The 25,038-nt window shown below is 43.9% G+C and overlaps 1 protein-coding gene across 2 annotated transcripts in view; it reads right to left on the reverse strand.

Moving 5' to 3' along the window:
* Positions 1-12,020, reverse strand: part of LOC132407550 (retinoic acid receptor RXR-alpha-A) — a 129,492-nt gene extending 117,472 nt beyond the window's left edge. The window contains exon 1 of one of the 2 annotated variants that reach the window (XM_059994254.1): positions 11,883-12,020. The gene's annotated coding sequence lies outside the window, so the exon portion shown is untranslated. The remainder of the gene's footprint in view (positions 1-11,882) is intronic. The other variant, XM_059994257.1, reaches the window with a different exon arrangement.
* Between the last annotated feature and the right edge of the window lie 13,018 nt (positions 12,021-25,038).

Here is a 25,038-nt window from a genome sequence, read left to right on the forward strand (position 1 = left end):
GCTTCCACAGCAGTCTGTGGTAATGAATCCCTACCAATGGCTAAATAAATTAACTCTCATCTCTGCGTTCTAAAGGGGCATAAGTGTAATCTGAGGTTGTGTCCTCTGGCCCAAGACTTCCACTGTAGGAAAATCCTCTCCACATCCACACTGTCTCGGCCTTTCAATGAGATCCTCCTCCCACCCCACCACCTTACAAGTAAATAATAATAGGAAAGCAAAAAAAAAATGAAAACAGAAATCGGTGGAAATATTCAGCAGAGCATCCAGCAGAGGAAAACAGCATAGCTTTCAGGTGAACGATCTTACACCACCATCGAAAGATGATACCAGGCTAGAACAAGGTGTTCATGCAGATCACCAGTTCTGAAAACAAGAGAAAGGATGCACTGTGTGGGTCAAAATTGCTAGCCATACAAGTTGCCATGGAGATGAAGGCAGAAGAGGAGTAACTCCACACAAGGCCAGACCTTGCTGGCTACTGCTGAACAGAAGCAACATTTGGCAATTCAAACAGCAGCAAGTACAAAACATCTATGAATACACTATCAAACAGAGAAAAAAAGTCCTGACTGCACTGACAGATTTGGAAGGTGGAGCCCAATCTCAGTGAGATTCCCTATTACTACACTCTTGGATTCCACGCCAGGTCAGTTCTTTCCAGGATTGGTGAAACCAATGACTTCAATCAGATTGTATGCTACTAGTTAGGAAGCAGAGGAAAATGCAAATTATATACATTTTAAAATATTTCTTTGCTTATATTTTTCAAATTATTAAAATGTTGTAGTTCTTTTTTTTTGTTATTTTTTATTTCTGTTTCACCCAGACCGTCTGTTGCAAAGTTAGCCAAGCAGCTGAGCTGCTGCTGGTGTTCCATGGTGTTCCATGGAACTTCCTTGGTGCCTCATCGAAGGCTTGGATGCTGGTTCTTTGCATCTCAATCATGCAAGGAAAGGCATGGGAAGGCTAAGGGTGTTGCGCTGCTGCTTGGTGGGAGTGTGGGCCTGGTCTTGCTCAAAATTTACCGAAATGGGAACATTTGAAGATGAACCCAAGACCTCTGCTTAGGATCGTGGAAAGGTCACCAAACTTAAAAAGCTGATTCAGCCCACTCTGTATATACGCCGTCTGGTATTGTCTAGTTTTCTATTTTGGGTTTTATCATCAAATGATGACCAAAACGTAGCTAAACTCAACTAACAAGTCTAGAAAGGTCTACTGTAACATTAATCACTTCCCCAGTTGCATCTGATAGATCCAGATCTATTCAGGGTGAAACAGTCTAGGCTGCCTGCAGGACCTGGCATGGGGAAATTCTTGCCTTTATCAAATAAATACAGTTCCCAGCACCATATTTCCACTGCAGAAGAATCTGGTGATGACTTCAGCCTAGACAGGTTGGGGTGGAGTGGATTTGCACAACACCACACAGAGCCCAGTGTTCAACACAACCCTGGTTCTCATGGTTCTATCTATACCCATGAGCCCTCCATTAGATCCTCTAGGGTGTAACCCTTCACTTTTTCATTGCTGAAGTGAAGTCTGTAGTTGCTGCCAACAGGGAAAATGGAAATACATGGGCATTTTTTTAAAAATGATGGTGACTAATCCTTCACTCAGCACCCTTGTGCCTATTCCATGTTTGATGTCGAGTCAGGGTGAGGGCTCTCCAAGACCCTTAGTCTGAACTAACCCATAGAGATGAACCTGAGAAATGGACTAAACGTACGCCCCAGAGACATGGGGGGGGCGGGGGGGAAGACAGACAAGTGGGAGACAAGCTGCTCTTCTTTGTATGATTGCCAAATTCTACTAAATCCACCCCTCCCACTCCACCCCCGAGATCTGAATGATACCGTACCACTTCCCTCTCAGGGAGACGAGCTGTCTGTGAGATATTTCAGCAAGAAGTTCCAGCTCAGCCTTGTGACTGCCCGTATGCTGCTTTGGCAAGCCAAGTCTTTGAAAAGGAGAAGTCAAAGCAGGCACCAGATCAAGGAATGGCAATGAGTTCACAGGGAGGTCAAAAATCGCACAGTAAAAGTACCCTCAGCACAGCCTTTAGCTTCCACTCAATCAGGAACATTCCCAGCGGAGGCCCTCATCATAAACAACAATCCTTGCTCCCATGTGCATCCGAATCTGCAACTCACTATCCTTTGAGGTTTCCATGTGCTGAACTTAAGGAACTCACAACCTGGTAGAAAGCAGCTCAGGACGGATTTGCCCACACACCACAGATCCCCATTAAACACGGCACCCACAACCAACAAACCAGCCCATCCTCTGCACTGTCCGAAAAGAGCTAGTGGTGAGACTATGCTCCGAGATCATCTCCAATTCCACAGTCTAAACTGACATCACTCCGACATTAAAATGCAGTGGAACGTACCCAACGAGCACTGAAAACACACAAGTACTAAGCCAGGGCTCAGAAGGTTTTCACTGTAAAATATTAGGCTGAATGATACCACATATGGGCTACAGGTCTGAGGGAACAGGGGAGTACTGTGCACAGATTTGGTCTCCTTACTTGAGGAAAGACACACTAGCTTTGGGATGGTGCAGAGGTTTACCAGGTTGATTTCAGAGGAGGAATCGAGTTACCTGGGAACATACTCACAGAAATTCAGAAAAACGTGAGGACACCTTACATAGACATATAAAATTATGAAAGGAATAGATAAGATAGAGATAGTAAAGTTGTTTCCACTGCTAAGTGAGACTAGAATTGGCGGACAGAGCCTCTGGATTTGGGAGAATAAATTTAGGACAGCGATGAGGAAAAACCTTTTCCCAGAGAGTAGCAGGACTGTGGAATCCTCTGCCCAGGAAGGCAGTAGAAGCTACCTCATTAAACCCATGTATGACTCAGCTGGATAGATTCTTGCATTAAGAGTATTGGAGAAAGGGCATGTAGGTAGACCTGAGCCCAGGGCCAGATCAGCCATGGCAGAGCAGGCCCAACAGGCCAGATGGTCTACTCCTGCACTCATTTCTCATCTTCTAATCCTGTTTAAAGTTTGTCATAATGAATTGACTGCTAATCGCTTCCCACTGTACGGCAGTGAACGGACAAAACTAGGAATCAGTCCTGGTGGGTACAGGCCTGTCATCAAGTAATGGCAGGGGCTACATCTCCTGCCGTGCTGGAAATTGACACTATATCATTCATACTAGACCACTCTACAAACAGTCTACTGAAAGAAAGAAACCACTATTAGTTACGCCATTGATTTGCTCACTCTCAGCAGGATATACCCAGTAGAACATTTTATCAAAATGAAGGGTAAAAGGATTTTGGTAAACATGTTCATTTCAAAAAATCATCTTCTTCATAGATTTATATTGTGGCCCAAATTTTATTGTTACTACCGCTATTGACATCTAGAAAAAAGCAAAAGGTATTAATTAATGGCTTGGTCTGAGTAACTGCCAATCCAGCCTGAAACCCTCGGGAAAGCCATTTGCCACTTTGGCATTGATGAGGCCAAGGATTTGGAGCCAGGAAGCTGATCCCCTGAGTGTTCGCTAAACCAATCAAAGCTCAGGGTGCCCGTTAGGACAGCGTAAAAACAGGGACTGCCAATTATCAGGCACGGCAGGATCTGTGGAGAGAGTAACAGAGCTAACGTCTCAGCTCAACGAGCTAATGAAAGATTATCAATCTGAAACGTTAACCTTGTTTCTCTCTCCACCACCGCTCCCTGATCAGCTATGTTTAATGTCTAATTGGCTGTACCAGCAGCATGAAGTGATGACACAACCTACGGACTCACTTTCAAGGACTCTACAACTCGTGTTCTCTGTATTATTTATTTATTGTCATCTTGACTTGTCTGTCATTTTGTATTTGCACAGTTTTTCTTTTGCACGTTGGTTTGTCGGTGTTTGCGTGTAGCTTTTCACTGGTGTATTTCTCTGTTCTACTCTGAATGCCTGCACGAAAGTGAGCTCAGGGTAGAATATGGTGACAAACATGAACTTTGATATTACACTTACTTTGAACTCTGAGCACAAACCCTACCAGATACCACAAGGCTGCACTCCAGCTTCTGATTCAACGAAAAATCCAGAAATCTCAAATACGTTTATCGTCTCTTTCTGAATGATGAAAAAAAGCTCTACACACACGAAATTTCTCAAATAACTATTGCCTATTGCTACATAAATCAATAGGATAGATGTATAGAATTTAGAAACAAATGCACAGTTAAACCAACCAAGTGAAATTCATCGAGGGGGAAATGTTGGACTCAGAAAAGGGAATACTTTCCTTTTCTTCTTCACCTGAGAATATAAATCACACACCAGTTAAAAATTTTATCCAACAGATGGCACCTTCAATAAGGACGTAGCCTCCCTTCGAGACTGGCCCATTAACTTTACAGTCACTCCAATGGTTCGGAGCTCTTTCAGTACTCTTTCTGACAGTGTTCACTCACGCACGTTTTCACAGGTACAGCACTTCCCCCAGCACCCAGGGCTGTATCAGCACTGCCCGCCTGGAATTCCACCGGTATTTTACTTGGTGTGAAGCTAGATTAGAGTCAGGATCTGTAACAAGAGTTGACTCTTCCCAAGTGTGCAACTCAGCCAAAATACTGAATTACAGTATGACTAATTTTCACTGGGAGTATCAGAATAAATACAGAAATTAAAAGTATGGGGAAAATTAATAAAAATTGCATGCAGATGTTAATTTTCTTACCTTACTGAGATTTATGAATATTGTATATAACTCATTAGATGTATTATGGTCCTGGTCCAAAATTTTTTTTAACCAAAAAGAGTAAAGCTAATTACTTAAAGCTGAGTACTATTGACCTGGAACCTGAATACACTTCTATAGAATCCACTTCTATACCATGGAGAGCATTCTAACTGGCTGCATCACCGTCTGGTATGGGGGAGGGTGTCAGTGCTACTGCACAGGACTGAAGAAGCTACGGAAAGTTGTAAAATTAGTCAGCTCCATCTTCAGTGCTAGCTTCTGTAGTATCTAAGACATCTTCAAGGAGTGGCGCCTCAAAGGCGACAACCATTATTAAGGACCTCCCATCACTCAGGGCATGCCCTCTTCTCATCGATACAATCAGGAAGGAGGTACAGAAGCCTGAAGGCACACACTCAGAGATTCAGGAACAGCTTCTTCTCCTCTGCCATACAATTCCTAAATGGACATTGAATCTATGAACACTACAGTACTTCACTTTCTTTTAATATATATTATTTCTGTGCTTGCACTATTTTTAATTGATTCATATACATATATATACCTACTGTAATTGATTTACCTATTTATTTTTCTTTCCATATTATCATTGTATTGCTTCTGCTAAGTTAACAAGTTTCACGACACCTGCTGGTGATTATAAACCTGATTCTGATTGTAACACCTTTTGCAAATTTCAACTTCAGCCGCGAAGGAAGAGTTTTATAAGTGATTGAGCCAGGTGTCTGTGCTATTCCCACATATGCAGCCTTGAAGACACAGCAGCAGAATAACGAGACGTGAAATACCATTCCTGCCAACTGGTGGTGATATTTCCACTCGTCACAAAGAGAGGCAAAGGGGGGAAAAGTACAAATCACTGCATTGATTGCATCACCCGAAAATTTGTATTTGTGTTAACACAGACATAAATAATCTTTTCTTTTTCAATCTTTTTATTAATATCAACATGATAAGATTAATACAGAGTTATTGGGATTACAAAATTAAAATGAACATAAAAGGAGACACAAGCAATAAGTACAATATAGTTAAGTCTTCCCAAATCATGAATGATACAACTAACATATAAACGAAACAACAACAAAAAACTAGGTATATCATGTTGAGAAAAAGAAAAGAGAAAAAGAGAAAAAAAATTATTGCCCTAAGAAAAACTAATCTAACAAACTAACCACTAACTAATAAAGAGAAAAAAAAGGAAAAAGGGGAAGAAAATTATTTTTTTTAAATGGGCTATTGGAAGTATCTATAAAAAGACAAAGAATCATCAGTGTCCACAACTCCAATCCTCTCAACATATATATAATCAAATAGGATTGGAACAAGGTCGAATTACATCATGTGAAAATATTGAATAAATGGCCTCCAAGTTTTTTCAAATGTAATAGAAGGGTCATATATGACACTTCTAATTTTTTCCAAACTTAGACATAACATAGTTTGAGAAAACCAATGAAATATGGTAGGGGGATTAATTTCTTTCCAATTCAACAAAATAGATCTTCTAGCCATTAATGTAAGGAATGCAATCATCTGACAAGCAAAAGAAGATAAATGAATTGACTCTATCATTGGTAAACCAAAGATTACAAAGATTACAAAGAAACCAAAAATGCCTTTCCGATATTTTTTTCAAAAGCGGACATGACCAAAACATATGAGTTAAAGAAGCTATCTCAGAATGACATCTGTCACATATAGGATTTATATGGGAATTAAAACGAGCCAATTTATCCTTGGACATATGAGCCCTGTGCACTAATTTAAACTGTATCAATGAATGTTTAGCACATATAGAGGATAAATTAACTAATTGAAGAATTTTATCCCAATTTTCAATAGGGATAGTAAGGTTAAGTTCTCTTTCCAATCATTTTTAATCTTATAAAAGGCCTCTGAACGTATTTTCATAATTATACTGTAAACATTTGATGTTACACCTTTCTGAAAAGGATTTAGTTCTAACAATTTCTCCAAAATACCCGAAGAAACAAGATTTGGAAAGGTAGGAAGTACAATGTTTAAAAAATTTCTAATCTGTAAATATCTAAAAAACATGAGATCTAGGCAAATTATATTTATTAGATAATTGTTCAAAAGACATAAAAGAATTATCCAAAAATAAATCAGAAAATCGTAGTATACCTTTAGTCTTCCAAGCTGAATAAGCTTGGTCCATAATAGAGGGATGACATAAATAATACAGTAACACAATAATACATAAATAATCAGTCCCAGTAATTATTCTTTGCAATACAAAGGGGGTTGGGAATATGCATCCTGAAATACTTGATTTACACAAAATATATAATGCACGATAATAGTAACTGTAACAAAATACACCACAGTGCTTCAGACAAAAGTGAATCAAGTCACAGAAAGTCTGTCTCTGTGAGAAAATAGGAGATGAACGGAGATACGTTCACGGACAGAATTACTGAGCGTAATCGAAAAAATTATGACTGAGCAGATAGTTGGAGTACAACTTTCAGAGGCTTGTAGAGCTGTAAAAAGTTACAGAAATAGTAAGGGGCGATGCCATGAAGCCTTAGGAAAACAAAAATGCGAGTTTTAAATAAATGCGTTTCCTGACTAGGATCCAACCTAGCTCAGCGAGCACAGAGGTGATAGGGATATGGGTTATGTTGGGAATTAGGATACAGGCAGCACAGCTTTGGAAGACTAGTTAATAAAGTGTGGGAAAATGACCAGGACACCATGACGGTCGAGGAGACTCTTCCAATGTGTAGACATAGATGATGTTCCAGGTAGGATTTGAAAGCTTCGGGAAAGAGGTGGATACTCTGTGGTTGGCCAAACAGGACCTCACGGCCAAACAGAATGCCTAGACCGTAATGATTAGTCTAAAATAGCAGTGAAGAGATTCAGTGGTTAGTGTAATCAGCTTGCTTTGTCCTTGCAGGGCAGAATAACACAGCCCAACAAGGTCCAAAATCCACAGTAAATACAGATCCCTGCCATTTGATTCAGTTGGAAACTTTCTCTGATAAAGTAGCAGTGGGCGTGTTTAGTGTAAATAGCTTTCTAAACTTCACCGAGTATGAAGTCTTAAACTTGGGCAAATGCAAAAGGGGTGAAACACAGTTCGACCTCGCCCATGAATCCTGCAAAAGCTTTTGCAGGTTCTCTGGACGAAGTACGTCCCATGATTATGCAGTAAATGAAAATCTGGGTCAGCCAGTCAGCACCATGTGACAGTGCCCAGGATTGGCTGCAGATCTCGCTCTATATTTACTGAAAACAGCGCCAGGCAGCTGTGACATGCTTTTATGTCTGCCAACAATTTTTAATTCAGCATCACATTGCCCCCACTACCCCCCACCATCATTATCGCTCTCCCTCGCTCAAGGTGCTGACTCCATCTGGGCTCCACTAGCTGACTCCCAACAGGGTGCGGGCACCACAGGCACCAACACCCACAAAGTGCGGGTGACAGGAGCACACTCGTGGGGCTCTCTCACCGGCAGATCTGCAGAAATTCAAGGTGGCAGCTCACCACCTGAAGCGCCAGTAGACATTCACAAAATCATTGAACTTAAACACTCAGACTCAGTGGGAAAAGGTTAAAATGCAACTAGATTTCATCAACGAATTCTGCAGAAGCCTTAGCATATTCTCTGAAGGAATCAGATCTCGTAGTCAGGTGGTAAAGAAAATCTGGTAATGGGAAGACCCCACATATGAATAAATAATAATCTACAACTAATTCTCAGAAGGGCACAGATTCTCACTAAGTTACGGGCTTAGGACACTTGCTCTCCCTGCTGTACCGATGCAAACTCCCAGCGTATATGCTCATCCAACGTGACACACAATGAAAGAAACTGGGGGAGAGATGCAAAAGGGACAACTGGTTAGATAATACCGACTTTTCACAAAATGATACCCTGTGAGAACGGGCTGAAACTTGACGGCGAAACCACAGAATTAACCATCAGACTCCTGAACCAGTGCGGACCACTTCACTAACACGAGGAATTCTGCAGGTGCTGGAAATCCAAAGCAACACACACAAAACACTGGAGGAACTCAGCAGGTCTGTGGAAAAGTCAACTGACCTGCTGAGTTCTTTCCAGTATTTTGTGTGCGTTGGTTTGGATAACTTCACTCACCACGGCACTGAACTGACCACGGAATACAATTCCCGCCATTATAGACATTTACACCACACGCTGCACCCGCAAAGCAAACAGCATTATGAAGGACCCCATGCACCTTTCATACAAACTCTTCTCCCTCCCGCCGTCTGGGAAAAGGCACCAAAGCATTCGGGCTCTCACGACCAGACTATGTAACAGTTTCTTCCCCCAAGCCATCAGACTCCTCAATACCCAGAGCCTGGACTGACACCAACTTACTGCCCTCTACTGTGCCTATTGTCTTGTTTATTATTTACTGTAATGCCTGCACTGTTTTGTGCACTTTATGCAGTCCTGGGTAGGTCTGTAGTCCGGTATAGTTTTTTTGTGTGTTGTTTTTTACGTAGTTTGGTCTAGTTTTTGTACTGTTTCATGTAACACCATGGTCCTGAAAAATGTTGTCTCATTTTTACTCTGTACTGTACCAGCAGTTATGGTTGAAATGACAATAAAAAGTGACTTGACTTTCAAGGACTCTACAACTCATGTTCTTAGTATTATTTACTAATTATTATTATTCAGTTTTTCATTGTATTTGCACTGTTTGTCTTTTACACATTGCTTGTTAGTCTTTGTGTGTGGTTTTCATTGATTCTATTGTATTTCTTTGTTCTACTGTGAATGCCTGCAAGAAAATGAATTTCAGGGTGGTATAGGTGACATGTGGGTACTTTGATAGGGAATTTACTTGGAACTTGGACTGTCACTCACTAACTGGGATCACTGGTGAAGGATGTTTATTTGGGATCACATTTGCCCACGGAACAATACCCGTGTCTGCAGATTCACGTGCGACCCAGTGGCACAATCAAATATAGCAAACGGCTCCCAAGACGCTTCACCAGGGCATTAGCAGACAACTGACATTGTCAGAAGCAGGCAAAAAGAATCAAAAAAAGACATCACTGGAAACACTCAGCAGCTCAGCGAGTATCTGAGGAGAAAGGCGAAAAGTTAATGGTTCAGATCAATGACTTTTCGTCTCATTCTGATGAAAAGCCTGCGGTCTGGAATATCAGTTTCATTCCTTTCCCTCTGCATGGTCTGCCCAAGTACTTTGAGGACTTCATTTTCGTACCAGTTTTGCAACATCAGCAGTGTTTTCTTTTCTGCTTTGGGATTGTGCAAAGAAGTGGGTTCTAAGGTTTGAGAAATCGTAAAAGAATTACTTGATGAGAATTAGTACAAAGACACTAGAAGCCAGCAGACCCTTAACCATGGTTCAGCTGTCACAGTACACACCAGTTGGTCATTCATTGTGCTTGGCACCCACACTATCAGCAGACCACATGCAGATCTGTACAAGGTGCAGATCAAATGGAAAAACCCATTGCAACTTAAACCACAATACTTTTTCCCTTTCCAGCAGGGGGTTCCAACCTACTTAATGGTAGTGGTCCAGGACATAAACAAGATTGGCAACTCATGCTTTATAGGATGGATGTGGAGAGGATTCATGTGGGAGAATTTGGAACCAGAAATCCCTTTTTTAAAAAAAGGGGGTCACCCATTTTCCACAGATGACATGATTTTACCCCTCACTGAGAATAACTAGTTCTGGAATTCTCTTCCTCAAACAGAAAGTAGTGGAAGTAAAGTATTTGAATAAAGTGGGAAGGTGATAAATTCTTGACAAGCAAGAAAGCAAAATGTTATCAGAGCTACACGGGAATACAAAGGTGAGGTTACAATCAGACCAAATCTTGATAACTGTCAGAGCAAGACTACACTCTGTTCTCCTCTGCCTGCCTGGCAAACAGAAATATCTCGGTAGGCGTGACAATAACAATACAGTACCAGGCTCAAAGGGCTGAATGGCCTCCTGCGACTAAAGTAAATTTTCTAAAGGGTATAAAACAGGCGTCCCAACAGAACATTTCAAAATCACCTCAGACTCCAGAGAGATTGCAGATGGTGGGAATCTGGGCTCACACACACACACACACACACAGAGCTGGAGGAACTACAGGGTAAGGCTGCAACTCCGGCGGGACATAAACCTTCATCAGTCCTCCGGCGTGTGCGTGTCTGTGTGTCTTTCGAAATCAGGCCTTTCTGCTTGGAGGGGTATGTTAAAGCCCCATCGGACGATAAAGTTCCCTGCACGCTCCACAACACCAGAAATAGCAGATGGATTGTTCACTGGCGTGGATTCTCAGCTTGTATTTAACGCCCACTCCCAGCCACTGCACGGTTAATTTGGAGTGAAGCGCCGTGCGGTTATTTCCGTTATCATTGCACACCAGATATTTGTACAAATCTACTTTATGGTTGGAATAAAATAGGCTACAACCTCATATCTCAGCATTGCTGACAGCAACGTGACAAGATGAAATCTTCACAACTTATTTTTCTTTCTCTCCAGGCTATTCAACCTAATTCTCAAACCCGCCAGACGCAGGCGACCAAATACAGGACAAATCTCAAGTTGTAAATAAGGAGTTAAAAATCTACGGGATGGCGCTTTCTCGTTTAAAACATCTCTCTCTTTACAACTCGTACACAACTGTAAAATCGTTCAGATAAACGGTGAAACCCTCCCCTTTGGGAAAAAAATAGACTTGGAGAAGTCAGGAGCTATATTTATATCTATTAAACACAGGAGTGCCACAGCACAAAAGGGCTTTCTTTGAATGCGTGTTAGAAGACTAAAAGTTCAGGCGGTGTGTGTGGTGCAGATCGCCGAAACTGGGAGGAACCCATCCCCCCAGCCTCTCCAGTACAGCAAACAGCAGCTGGAGCTTTTGCTTGCTCAGCCTTTCACGTAAAGGTCTCGATTGAGCAATCGGTACGAACAGTGTGACCAAATAAAACTTGTACAACATTCAGTGTTGCAAGAGAGGACAAACAAACGCGCAGCCCAGCCTAACAAACAGAGGCAAATTCCCCCTGCCACAACAGCCTGGGGGGGAAAAAAAGTGCATTACACGCGACTCCACAGAACCGCACTCCTCTCCCCGCTTGGCTGTCTGCGGTCTTACCTGAGAATTCATTCTGTCATCTTTGTGTCTTCTCCAGTGAAGCTCCCAGGCATGCCCTAGCGAGCGCTCTCTCCCGTAGCTGGGCTCCCGCACTCCCCGAGGCTGCAGCGAATAGTCACAGCGACTAAAAAAAAATCCCAACAGGCTTCAGCAGTCACTGTGATTGACTGGAATGAGAGGAGTTGCTTAACTCGCAAAGCGCAAGGAGAAAGCGTGTGCGTTTTAGTTGATTATTTACAACTTCTCCCACCTTAACTGCTGGTTCCGGAACAGGGGCCAGCAGATCACTGCTCAAACTCTCCCAATACAGTCACCAGCAGAACACACGTCAACCCTTCCCAACACGGACACCAGCAGAGCACACCCCAAACTCTCCCAATACAGTCACCAGCAGAACACACGTTAACCCTTCCCAACACGGACACCAGCAGAACACACGTTAACCCTTCCCAACACGGACACCAGCAGAGCACACCACAAACTCTCCCAATAGTCACCAGCAGAACACACGTCAACCCTTCCCAACACAGACACCAGCAGAGCACACCCCAAACTCTCCCAATACAGTCACCAGCAGAACACACGTCAACCCTTCCCAACACGGACACCAGCCGAGCACACCCCAAACTCTCCCAATACAGTCACCAGCAGAACACACGTCAACCCTTCCCAACACGGACACCAGCAGAGCACACCACAAACTCTCCCAATACAGTCACCAGCAGAACACACGTCAACCCTTCCCAACACAGACACCAGCAGAGCACACCCCAAACTCTCCCAATACAGTCACCAGCAGAACACACGTCAACCCTTCCCAACACGGACACCAGCAGAGCACACCCCAAACTCTCCCAATACAGTCACCAGCAGAACACACGTCAACCCTTCCCAACACGGACACCAGCAGAGCACACCCCAAACTCTCCCAATACAGTCACCAGCAGAACACACGTCAACCCTTCCCAACACGGACACCAGCAGAGCACACCCCAAACTCTCCCAATACAGTCACCAGCAGAACACACGTCAACCCTTCCCAACACGGACACCAGCAGAGCACACCCCAAACTCTCCCAATACAGTCACCAGCAGAACACACGTCAACCCTTCCCAACACGGACACCAGCAGAGCACACCACAAACTCTCCCAATAGTCACCAGCAGAACACACGTCAACCCTTCCCAACACAGACACCAGCAGAGCACACCCCAAACTCTCCCAATACAGTCACCAGCAGAACACACGTCAACCCTTCCCAACACGGACACCAGCCGAGCACACCCCAAACTCTCCCAATACAGTCACCAGCAGAACACACGTCAACCCTTCCCAACACGGACACCAGCAGAGCACACCACAAACTCTCCCAATACAGTCACCAGCAGAACACACGTCAACCCTTCCCAACACAGACACCAGCAGAGCACACCCCAAACTCTCCCAATACAGTCACCAGCAGAACACACGTCAACCCTTCCCAACACGGACACCAGCAGAGCACACCCCAAACTCTCCCAATACAGTCACCAGCAGAACACACGTCAACCCTTCCCAACACGGACACCAGCAGAGCACACCCCAAACTCTCCCAATACAGTCACCAGCAGAACACACGTCAACCCTTCCCAACACGGACACCAGCAGAGCACACCCCAAACTCTCCCAATACAGTCACCAGCAGAACACACGTCAACTCTTCCCAACACGGACACCAGCAGAGCACACCCCAAACTCTCCCAATACAGTCACCAGCAGAACACACGTCAACCCTTCCCAACACGGACACCAGCAGAGCACACCCCAAACTCTCCCAATACAGTCACCAGCAGAACACACGTCAACCCTTCCCAACACGGACACCAGCAGAGCACACCACAAACTCTCCCAATACAGTCACCAGCAGAACACACGTCAACCCTTCCCAACACGGACACCAGCAGAGCACACCCCAAACTCTCCCAATACAGTCACCAGCAGAACACACGTCAACCCTTCCCAACACGGACACCAGCAGAGCACACCTCAAACTCTCCCAATACAGTCACCAGCAGAACACACATCAACCCTTCCCAACACGGACACCAGCAGAGCACACCACAAACTCTCCCAATAGTCACCGGCAGAACACACGTCAACCCTTCCCAACACGGACACCAGCAGAGCACACCTCAAACTCTCCCAATACAGTCACCAGCAGAACACACATCAACCCTTCCCAACACGGACACCAGCAGAGCACACCACAAACTCTCCCAATAGTCACCAGCAGAACACACATCAACCCTTCCCATCATGGACACCAGCAGAGCACACCTCAAACTCTCCCAATACAGTCACCAGCAGAACACACATCAACCCTTCCCAACACGGACACCAGCAGAGCACACCACAAACTCTCCCAATACAGTCACCAGCAGAACACACGTCAACCCTTCCCAACACGGACACCAGCAGAGCACACCACAAACTCTCCCAATACAGTCACCAGCAGAACACACGTCAACCCTTCCCAACACGGACACCAGCAGAGCACACCACAAACTCTCCCAATACAGTCACCAGCAGAACACACGTCAACCCTTCCCAACACGGACACCAGCAGAGCACACCACAAACTCTCCCAATACAGTCACCAGCAGAATACACGTCGACCCTTCCCAACACGGACACCAGCAGAGCACACCCCAAACTCTCCCAATAGTCACCAGCAGAACACACGTCAACCCTTCCCAACACGGACACCAGCAGAGCACACCCCAAACTCTCCCAATACAGTCACCAGCAGAACACACGTCGACCCTTCCCAATACAAGCACCAGTAGAGCACTCCTCAAATCGTCCCAATACAGTCACCAGCAGAACACATGTCAACCCTTCCCAACACGGACACCAGCAGAGCACACCCCAAACTCTCCCAATAGTCACCAGCAGAACACACGTCGACCCTTCCCAATACAAGCACCAGTAGAGCACACCCCAAACTCTCCCAATACAGTCACCAGCAGAACACACGTCGACCCTTCCCAATACAGGCACCAGTAGAACAGGGACAGCAAGGTTACTTTGAGCACAAGATTCCACAGATGCTGGAAATCCAGAGTAACACACGCAAAAAATGGAGGAACTCCGCAGATCGGGTAGCATCCATGCAATAGGTGAGGAATAAACAATGGATATTTTGGGCCAAGAAAAGGGTCTCAGCCTGAAATGTTGGCTGTTTATGTCAACTTTCCCAGTCTGTTGTTTTTTTTTTAAAGATTATCTGCTTTACTCTTTTGGTGCAAAAAAGACACAACTGTGCCTGATCTGTTTTGCTCGCTTTTTGTGTGGGAGGAGAGATTTGGGTGTTGATGTGCCTGCTCCGTTTTTGGGGGAGAGGTGGGATTTGGGGGTTATCCCACTTGCGTGGGATGACGTGTCTATCGGGACCCTGAGGACTTGTAGAAACTGTGTGGTGGTTTCTTTTGAACTTATAGTCTTTTAATATCTTTGGACTATTTTTACTGTGCCTATGGTCTGTTTTTTTTTATCAACGATGCTATTGTTTGCACGGTTGTAACTATATGTTGTAACTATGAGGTTTTGTACAGGTCTTGTAGCTTTAGTTTTTGGCTTGTTGGGTAGTAGACTTGGTCTCCTGACTTGGTGTGTCTGGGTAGTGTTGTTTTGTCTGGTGGATTTGGAACTCCTTTCCAGGCAACACGCTAAGATGGTAGCGTGATATGATATCCGGACTCTGGATTGGGGATTACCAAATGTTATGTGGATTTTCTGGTGTAGTCAGTTTTGTCATGTGCTTTTGTGATATCATTCTGGGGGAACGTTGTCTCATTTTTTAACTGCATTGCATTTGTGGTTTCTAAACGACAATAAACTGAAACTGAACTGAACTGATGTGTCTGTTCCATTTTTGTTCATTTTCTTTTGGGGGGGATTTGGGGGTTGATGATCGTGCTGCCTTTCATTTCTTTCTTTCTTGGTTTCATAGCTACCGAGAGAATAGAAGAATTTCAGAGTTGTCTGCTTTCATAATAAAACAAACCTTTGAATCTTTGAATAATGTGGATAACTTCATGTTTTTCCTCATTATGTTCCTACCCACTTATTTATTAAGATGCTTAAATCATCTTAAAGACTCTTTACATTCTCCTAACCATTCACAATCCCACATAGTTATATATCATCAAAGACTTGGAATTATGAAGCTGGATTCCCTCAGCCAAATTATTGTTACAAACCGTGGATAGCTGGGACCTAAACATCAGTATCTGTGGTTCTCCATGAGTGACAGCTTACCAGCCTAGAAAGAGCTTTGCTGTGCTTCCTGTCTGTTAACCAAGTGCGTGTCAGAATATTACCCCCAGTTTCATGTGCTTGTCAATCAAAATCCTGGATGGGGGCTTTATCAATGCCTTCTGAAAATTGAAATAGTCCTCATCTACTAATCCCTCTTAATTTAGTTTGCCAGTCATATAATCAAAGGACTTCACAAGATCAGTCAAATATGATTTCCCTTAAATGATTACATCTTCACTTTGTTTAATTTCATTTTTGTCGTGGTGAGGAGGCCTGATTTCATTTCATCCTGATGAGGGGTCTTGGCCAAAAACATCAACTCTTTATTCCTTTCCATAGATGCTGTCTGACCTGCTGAGTTCCTCCAGCATGTTGTGCGTGCAGGCCCAGTCCAGGTACTTTCCGCTATATAAGTCGAGGGGAGACATTGCTGGGACTCCAATGGAGATATTTAAAACTTTGCCTACCATAGGTCAGAGTCTCTTAAGGAGTTAGCTAAATACTGCATATTGATGAGTGTGGTGCTTTTGATGTGATTTACGTGGACCAATACCACCTTTGACAAGGTCCCACATGGAAGGCTGGGTCAAAACTGTTAGAGCACATGGGAATCAAGGCATGTTGGCAACTTTGATCTGATAACTGGGTTAGTAATAGATAATGGTAGTGGTTTGCTTTTATGCATGGAAGCCTGTAACTAGCAGTGTACCAAAGGAATTGGTTTTGAGACATTTACTATTTATTCCACTCCATTGCCATCCACTTCAAAGTTTGATGTGCCATGCATTCAGAGATGTTCTTCTGCACACACCACTGTGGCGCATGGTATTTGAGTTACTGCCGCAGTCTTGGCAGGTTGAACCAGCCCGGTCGGCCATTCTTCTCTCACCTATCTCATTAACAAGAACACAGAACTGTTGCTCAGTGGGTGGCTTTTGTTTTTTTTGCACCATTCTCTGTGAACTCTGGGGACTGTTGTGTGAGAAAATCCCAGGAGGTCAGCAGTTCCTGCAATACTCAAACCTCCCCATCTGGCACCAACAATCAGTCAACAGTCAGAGTCACTCAAATCACATTTCTTCCAAATTCTGATTTTTGGTCTGAACAACACCTGATCCTCTTGACCATGCCTGCATACTGTTACGAACTGAATTGCTGCCACATGATTGGCTGATTGGATATTTGCATTAATGGACAGGAGTACCCAATAAAATGGCCATCAAGTGTATGTTTCTGTGAGGCGAGGACTGGTTCACATTCAGCTTCAGTAAATACTGTGGTAGAATCTTGGCATACTCATTAAGATTTGTGATTCTGAAAGAACAGACAGGGTAGTTTTTTTCAGCAGGAGGGAATCGTTTGGAGCACTGCGCAGACACAGAAGAAGCACTCTCACGCAAGTCCGGCGAAGAGATTTAAAAGCCCAGCCTACATAAAAGAGAGGTACCATCTAGAGGGTCATTGTGGAACCCTCCGTCGGAGTTGTCTTAGTCAAAGCAGTAAGCCTTGGCTCAACAGGGCTTCGGTGAGAACAGGCAGAGGCAAGATAAGTAGGCAAATTAATTACCTATTTTTATTTCTTCGTTCTTGAGAGAATAGGAGGGATGTCTACAGAGCCAGTGTTGTGTTCTGAGCGTCAGATGTGGGACTTCCGGGAGACTACCAGCCTCCCTGATGGCCACATCTGCACCAGGGCCTTCGAGATGCAGCTGCTAGGGAACTGGAGCTGCAACTCGATGAGCTTCAGCTTGTTAGGGAAAGTGAGGTGGTAATAGACAGGAGCTACAGGCAGGTAGTCACCACAAGGCCACAGGAGACAGGTAAATGTGTGACTGTCAGGAGAGGGAAGGGAGAACTTCAGATAGTGGAGAGCACCCCTGTTGCCATCCTCATCAACAAGAAATACTCCATTTTGAGTACTGTTGGGGGAGAAGGCCTACCTGGGGGAGCCAACAGCAGATGTGCCTCTGGCAGTGAGTATGGCCCTGTGGCTCAGAAGGTTAGGGAACTGAAGAGGATGGCAGCAGTAATAAGGGGGACAGACCGGAGATTCTGTGGGTGCAAAAATGAGATATAGATGGCAGTCACTGAAGTTTCTGAACATGTCCACAATATCCTGTAAAGGGAAGGTGAGCAGCCGGAAGATGTGGTATGTATTGGTACCAATGACAAAGGTAGAAAAAGGGAAGAGGTCCTGAAAACAGAATACAGGAAGATAGGAAGGAAGTTGCGAAGCAGGACCTCAATGGTAGTAATCTCAGGATTGCTGTTTGTACCACGCGTCAGTGAGGACAGGAATGGAATGAGGTGGCAGAAGAACTGGAGCAGGGGTCCGGGGGGACCGGGGTTCAGATTTCTGGATAATTGGAACCTCTTCTGGGACAGGTGTGACCTGTACAAAAGGGATGGGTTGCTCATGAATCCCAGGAAGACCAATATTCATGCCAGCAGGTTACTAGAGCTGTTGGGTGTGGTTTAAACTAATATGGCAGGAGGATGGGAACCAGTACGATAGAGCTGAGGAGAAGCCAGAAGGTTTACAAGTTGATGACGGGTGTAACATGGAAGGACAAGCTCATGATTGGGTACAAATGCAGACAGAGAAAAGAGTTAAATTGTACCACTGAGGCAAAATTCAAAAGGGTGAAGAATGCAGGACGGTAGGTGCGTAGAATTCAGAATAAGGTGAACAAACTCATGGCACAATTAAAGATTGGTCGGTATGACGTTGTGGGCATCACTGAGTCATGCTGAAAGAAGGCCATAGTTGGGAGCTTAATATCAAAGGATATACTTTACACAAAGTACACTGCAGATGCTGTGGTCAAATCAACATGTACAAACAAGCTGGAGGATCTCAGCAGGTCGGGCAGCATCCGTGGAAACGAGCAGTCAATGTTTCGGGCCGAGACCCTTCGTCAGGACATACTTTGTATTGAAAGGACAGGCAGAAAGGCAGAGGCAGTGGTGTATCTCTGTTGGTAAGAGATGGGATTACATCTTTAGGAAGAAGTGACATAGGGTCAGAGAATGTTGAATATTTGTGGATGGAGTTAAGAAACTGCAAGGGTAAAATAACTATTATGGGAATCATAGATAGGCCTTAAAATAGTAGCCATGGTGTGGGGTTGAGGTTGCAAAGTGAGCTGCAAAGGGTATGTGATGACACAGTTGAAATGGGCACATCAATATACCAGCGAATTGGGAAAATCAGGTTGGCATCAGATCATAAGAGAGGGAATTTGTTGAATGCCAATGAGATAGATTTTTAGAGTAGCTTGTGCTTGAGCCTACTTTGGAAAAAGACTATTTTAGATTGGGTGTTGTGTAATAATCCAGATTTTATTAGGGAGCTTAATGTAAAGGAACCCTTAGAAAAAGTAATAATAATAATAATAATAAAAAGTAAGAATAAATTCATACTGCAATTTGAGAGGGAGAAGCATAAATCACAAATATCAGTATCGCAATGGAATAGAGGGAATTACAGAGGCATGAGAGAGGAGTTTGCCCAGCAAGTGGGCATAAAGATGGCCTTTTCTGGTAAGCTGCCCGTAACTAGTAGTGTTCCTCAGGGGTCAGTATTGGGACCGCTACTTTTCATATTGTTTGTCAATGATTTGCATAATGGAATTGATGGATTTGTGGCAAAGTTTGCAGATGATACGAAGATAGGTGGAGGGGTAGGTAGTGCTGAGGAAGCAATGTGATTGCAGCAGGATTTAGACAAACTGGAGGAATAGGCAAAAAAGTGGCAGGTGGAGCAGTGTTAGGAAATGTATGATAATGCATTTTGGTAAAAGGAACAATAATGTGGACTATTATCTAAATGGGAAGAAGGTTCAAACATCAGAGGGACTTAGGAGTTCTTGAGCAAGACTTTCAGAAGGTTAATTTACAGGTTGAGTCTGTGGTAAAGAAGGCAAATGCAATGTTGGCATTTATTTCAAGGGGAATAGAATATAAAAGCAAGGAGATAATGCTGACCCTTTATAAGACACGAGTCAGGCCACAGTATTGTCAACAGTTTTGGGCCCCATAGTTCAGAAGGGATGTGTTGTCATTGGAGAGAGTCCAGAGGAGGTTCACGAGGATGATTCCGGGAATGAAGGGGTGTTTAGCAGCTTTGGGCCTGTACTCACAGGAATTTAGAAGAATATGAGGGAGATCTCATTGAAAGGGAGGATGTGGGGAGAATGTTTCCTGTGGTGGGGCTATCCAGAACTAGAGCGCACAGCCTCAAAACTGAGGGGCAACCTTTCAGATGGAGGTAAGTCGTGAACCTGTGGAATGCTCTGCCACAGACTGCGGTGGAGGTCAAGTCAGTGGGTATAGTTAACGCAGAAGTTGATCGTTTCCTGATCAGTCAGGACATCAAAGGATATGGTGAGAAGGCAGGTGTTTGGGGTTGAGTGGGATCCAGGATCAGCCATGATGGAATGGCGGAGCAGATTCGATGGCTGAATGGCCTAATTCTGCTCCTGTATCTTATGGTCTTATGGTACTATGGCAGTCAGCGGATGGCTTTTTAAGAAAATAGAACATAGAATAGTGCAGCACAGTACAAACTCTTCAGCCTATTATTTTGTGCTAATTTTTTAATCTATTCCAACCTCAGTGTAACCCTTCCCCTCCTACATAGCCCTCCATTTTTCTTTCAGCTATGTGCCTGTCTAAGGGTCTCTCTAATATATCTGCCTCTGGCACCACCCTTGGCAGTTTGTTCTCTGCAGCCTCAACTTTCTGTGCATCCCCTATGCATTCCTCCAATTACCTTAGAGCTGTGTCTCCTCATTTTAGCGTATTTTCTCAATATGGAGAGCCCATAATTGGGGCAAACTCTCAGGAGAATGAGTCAGCCACATAACACTGAAAGGAGAAGAAATATCTTTCCCTGCAGGGTTGCGTATCTTTGGAATTTTCTGTTCTAGGACACTGTGAATACTTAGTAATTATAGATTTAAGAGTGAGCTTGATATATTTTTTGGATATATCAAGGGTTAGGGTATTAGATATGAGGGCGGACACAAGGGAAGGATCATTCATAACATTAAATGAAGGAGCAGACAGGAGAGGCTCTACAGCTGTGAAAAAGGACCAATTTATTTACTTCATCACTTTTTCCTTCATGATGCAGACTCAGAAAAGTCAGTCAGCCTTTTTGGGGGGAGTACCGAGTGTCAGCTCTGGAGTATCAGGACAGTGAGGATCACACATCAGGATGCTCTTCGGTGACTACGGTTCAGCATCTCAAAGCTAATCAATAAGCTCCAAGACCTTGGCCCCAATACTTTCTTGTGCAACTGGGTCCTCAATTTCTTCACTTGCAGACCCCAGTCAATTTGAATGGGCATTATCTCCTCCACAAAATGCACCACAAGGCTGCATGTTTAGCCTCCTGTATACTTATAAATGTGAGGCTAGGTACAGCTCCAATGCCATATTTAAGTCTGCTAATGACAGCACCATTGTAGGCTGAATCAAAGATGGTGGCAGATAGGAGGGAGATTGGAAATCTGGCTGAATGTTGCCACAACAACAACTTCTCACTCAATGTCAGCAAAACCAAGCAGCTGATTATTATCTTCAAGAGGAAGAAACCAGAGATCTATGAGCCAGTCCTCGTCAGGGGATCAAAGGTGGAGGGAGTCAGCAACTTTAAATTCCTCTGCATTGTCATTTCAGAGGATCTGTCCTGGGCCCAGCACATAATTGCATTACGAAGAAAGCACAGCAGTGCCTCTAATTTCTTAGAAGTTTGCACAGATTCGGCATGTCATCTAAAACTGACAAAAATCTTCACACTACAGAGTAAAAATTTTAAATTTGAAGTGGATTGAAAATGAGGCTGAGTGGTGTAATAACAACAACCTCTCACTTAATGTCAATAAGACCAAGGAACTGATTGTAGACTTCAGCAGGAGAGGGAAACTGGAGGTCCATGAGCCAGTACTCATTGGAGGATCAGAGGTGGAGAAGGTCAGCAACTTTAAATTCCTGAGTGTTTACTCACAGAACCTGTCCTGGGTCCGTCATATAAATATAATTGTGAAGAAAGCATGACAGTGTCTCGACTGCCTCAGGAGCCTGTGGAGATTCGGCATGTCATTGAAAACCTTGGATGTGAGGTGGAAAGCGTGCTGACTGGCTGCATTACGGCCTGGTATGGAAACACCAATGCCTTTGAGCAGAAAATCCTACAAAAGGTAATGGAGTCGGCCTGGCGCATCACAGGTAAAACCCTCCCAGCCATTGAGCACATCTACATGAAACATTGCCGTAGGAAAGCAGCATCCATCATCAGAGATCCTCACCACCCAGGCCACGCTCTTTCTCACTGCTGCCATCAGGCAAAATGTTCAGATGCCCGAGAATCTGCACTGCCAGGTTCAAGAACAGTTACTACCACTCAACCATCAGGCTCTTGAACAAAAGGGGAAAACCACACTCATTTAAGGACTCTTCCATCTTGTTTTTCTCATGCTTGTCATTTACCAGTATTTATTTATTATCTGCACTTGCACAGTTTGTTTACAGTTTACAGCTCCTGATGTTTACAGTTTACAGATCCTGTTTACAGCTAATTCTGTAGATTTGCCGAGTATGCCGGCAGAAAAAGAAACTCAGGTGACATGTATGCCTTCTGATAATAAATTTCACTTTGAACTTTGAGAGTCCACTGACTAGGCATCATGGCCTGGTGTGGGAACACCAATGCCCTTCTCCAGAAAATCCTACAGAAATTAGTGGGTACAGACCAGTCCTTCACAGGCAAAGCCCTCCCCACCATTGAGCACATTTACAAGAAGCGCTGTTGCAGTAAGGTAGCATTCATCTTCAAGGCCCTCCACAATCCAGGCCATGCTCTCTTCTTGCTGCAACCATCAGGGAGGAGGTTCAGAAGCCTCAGGTTCCACACCAGCAGGTTTAGGAACAGCTAATAACCCTTCAACCATCAGGTTCCTAACCCAGAGAGGATAACTTCACTCAGCCAACAATGAACTGATTCCATAACCCTTGGGCTCACTTTTAAGAATAATACAATGTGTATTCCCAATATCTATTGTTTGTTTGTTTATTTATTATTATTAATACTTTTTTTCTTTTGTTGTATTTGCACAGTTTATTGTCTGTTACACCTTGTGTGTTTGTCTGTCTCTGTTTGTCTGTGTGCAGTTTTTCATTGATTCTATTGTGTTTTTTTGTATTTACCGTGAATGCCAAGAAAATAAATCTCAGGTAGTATATACTGATATATACCGTATGTACTTTGATTATAAATCTACTTTGAACTTGGGTCTTTAGCCATGACTGGGATTGGTTTCTAGGCGAGGGGTTAGATTCATAGTTTATGGGTCATTATCCATGTCTGAGGGTAGTTCCAAGGTTGGGTAATCAGTCCCAGAGCTAGAGGTCATTTCCAGGGTCAATCCTGGGAACAGGCCTCACAGAATCCCTATACTGCCCATAGAAGAGGCTTGTCTCACAGTGCAGACAAACACAGGCCCAAGCCCAGCCCTACAATTCAGCCGCTGCCTCAGACCCTGGGCTGGACCTGCTGCCTGTTCTGGGCTCCTGACCCTGGCCTTGCTCAGTCTCTCGAGACTAGTTCTGTGACACTATTAAGTTGTCTAGTATCCTTAATCCAACTACCACGCCATTGTTCTCCCCACTCAAACCCAATAGTTACACAGCTCTGAAACACGAAAGTCTAATCTGAGCAAATGATTTAGGGCTATGGATTCTGCCCCCCCCCCCACCTACCCAACTTCTACCTTGTTAGAATCATAGAACATTACAGCACAGAAACAGGCCTTCTGGCCCTTCTTGGCTGTGCTGAACCATTTTTCTGCCTAGTCCCACTGACCTGCACCTATACCATATCCCTCCATACACCTCTCAACCATGTACCTGTCCAAGCTTTTCTTAAATGTTAAAAGTGAGGCCCCCATTTACAACTTCATCTGGCAGCTCATTCCACACTCCCACCACTCTGTGTGTGAAGAAGCACCCCCCCCCAATGTTTCCTTTAAACTTTTCCCCCTTCACCCTTAACCCATGTCCTCTGTTTTTTTCTCCCCTAGCCTCAATGGAAAAAGCCTGCTTGCATTCACTCTATCTATACTCATCATAATTTTATACACCTCGATCAAGTCTCCCCCCATTCTTCTACGCTCCAAGGAATAAAGTCCTAACCTATTCAACCTTTCTCTGTAACTCAGTTTCTCAAGTCCTGGCAACATCCTTGTAAACCTTCTCCGAACTCTTTCAACCTTATTAATATCCTTCCTGTAATTTGGTGACCAAAACTGCACACAATACTCCAAATTTGGCCTCGCCAATACCTTTTACAACCTCATCATAATTTTCCAACTCTTATACTCAATACTTTGATTTATAAAGGACAATGTACCAAAAGCTCTCTTTACAACCCTGTCTACATGTGACGCCACTTTTAGGGAATTGTGTATCAATATTCCCAGATCCCTCTGTTCTACTGCACTCCTCAGTGCCCTACCATTTACCTTGTATGTTCTACCTTGGTTTTTCTTTCCAAAGTGCAATACCTCACACTTGTCTGTATTAAACTCCATCTGCCATTTTTCCAGCTGGTTCAGATCCCTCTGCAAGCTTTGAAAACCTTCCTCACTGTCCACTACACCTCCAATCCTTGTTTCATCAGCAAATTTGCTGATCCAGTTTACCACATTATCATCCAGATCATTGATATAGATGACAAATAAAAATGGACCCAGCACTGATTCCTGTGGCACACCACTAGTCACAGGCCTCCACTCAGAGAAGCAATCCTCCACTACCACTCTCTGACTTCTCCCATTGAGCCAATGTCTAATC

Source organism: Hypanus sabinus, chromosome 18, assembly GCF_030144855.1.
Source record: "Hypanus sabinus isolate sHypSab1 chromosome 18, sHypSab1.hap1, whole genome shotgun sequence".
NCBI classification, from domain to species: Eukaryota; Metazoa; Chordata; class Chondrichthyes; order Myliobatiformes; family Dasyatidae; genus Hypanus; species Hypanus sabinus.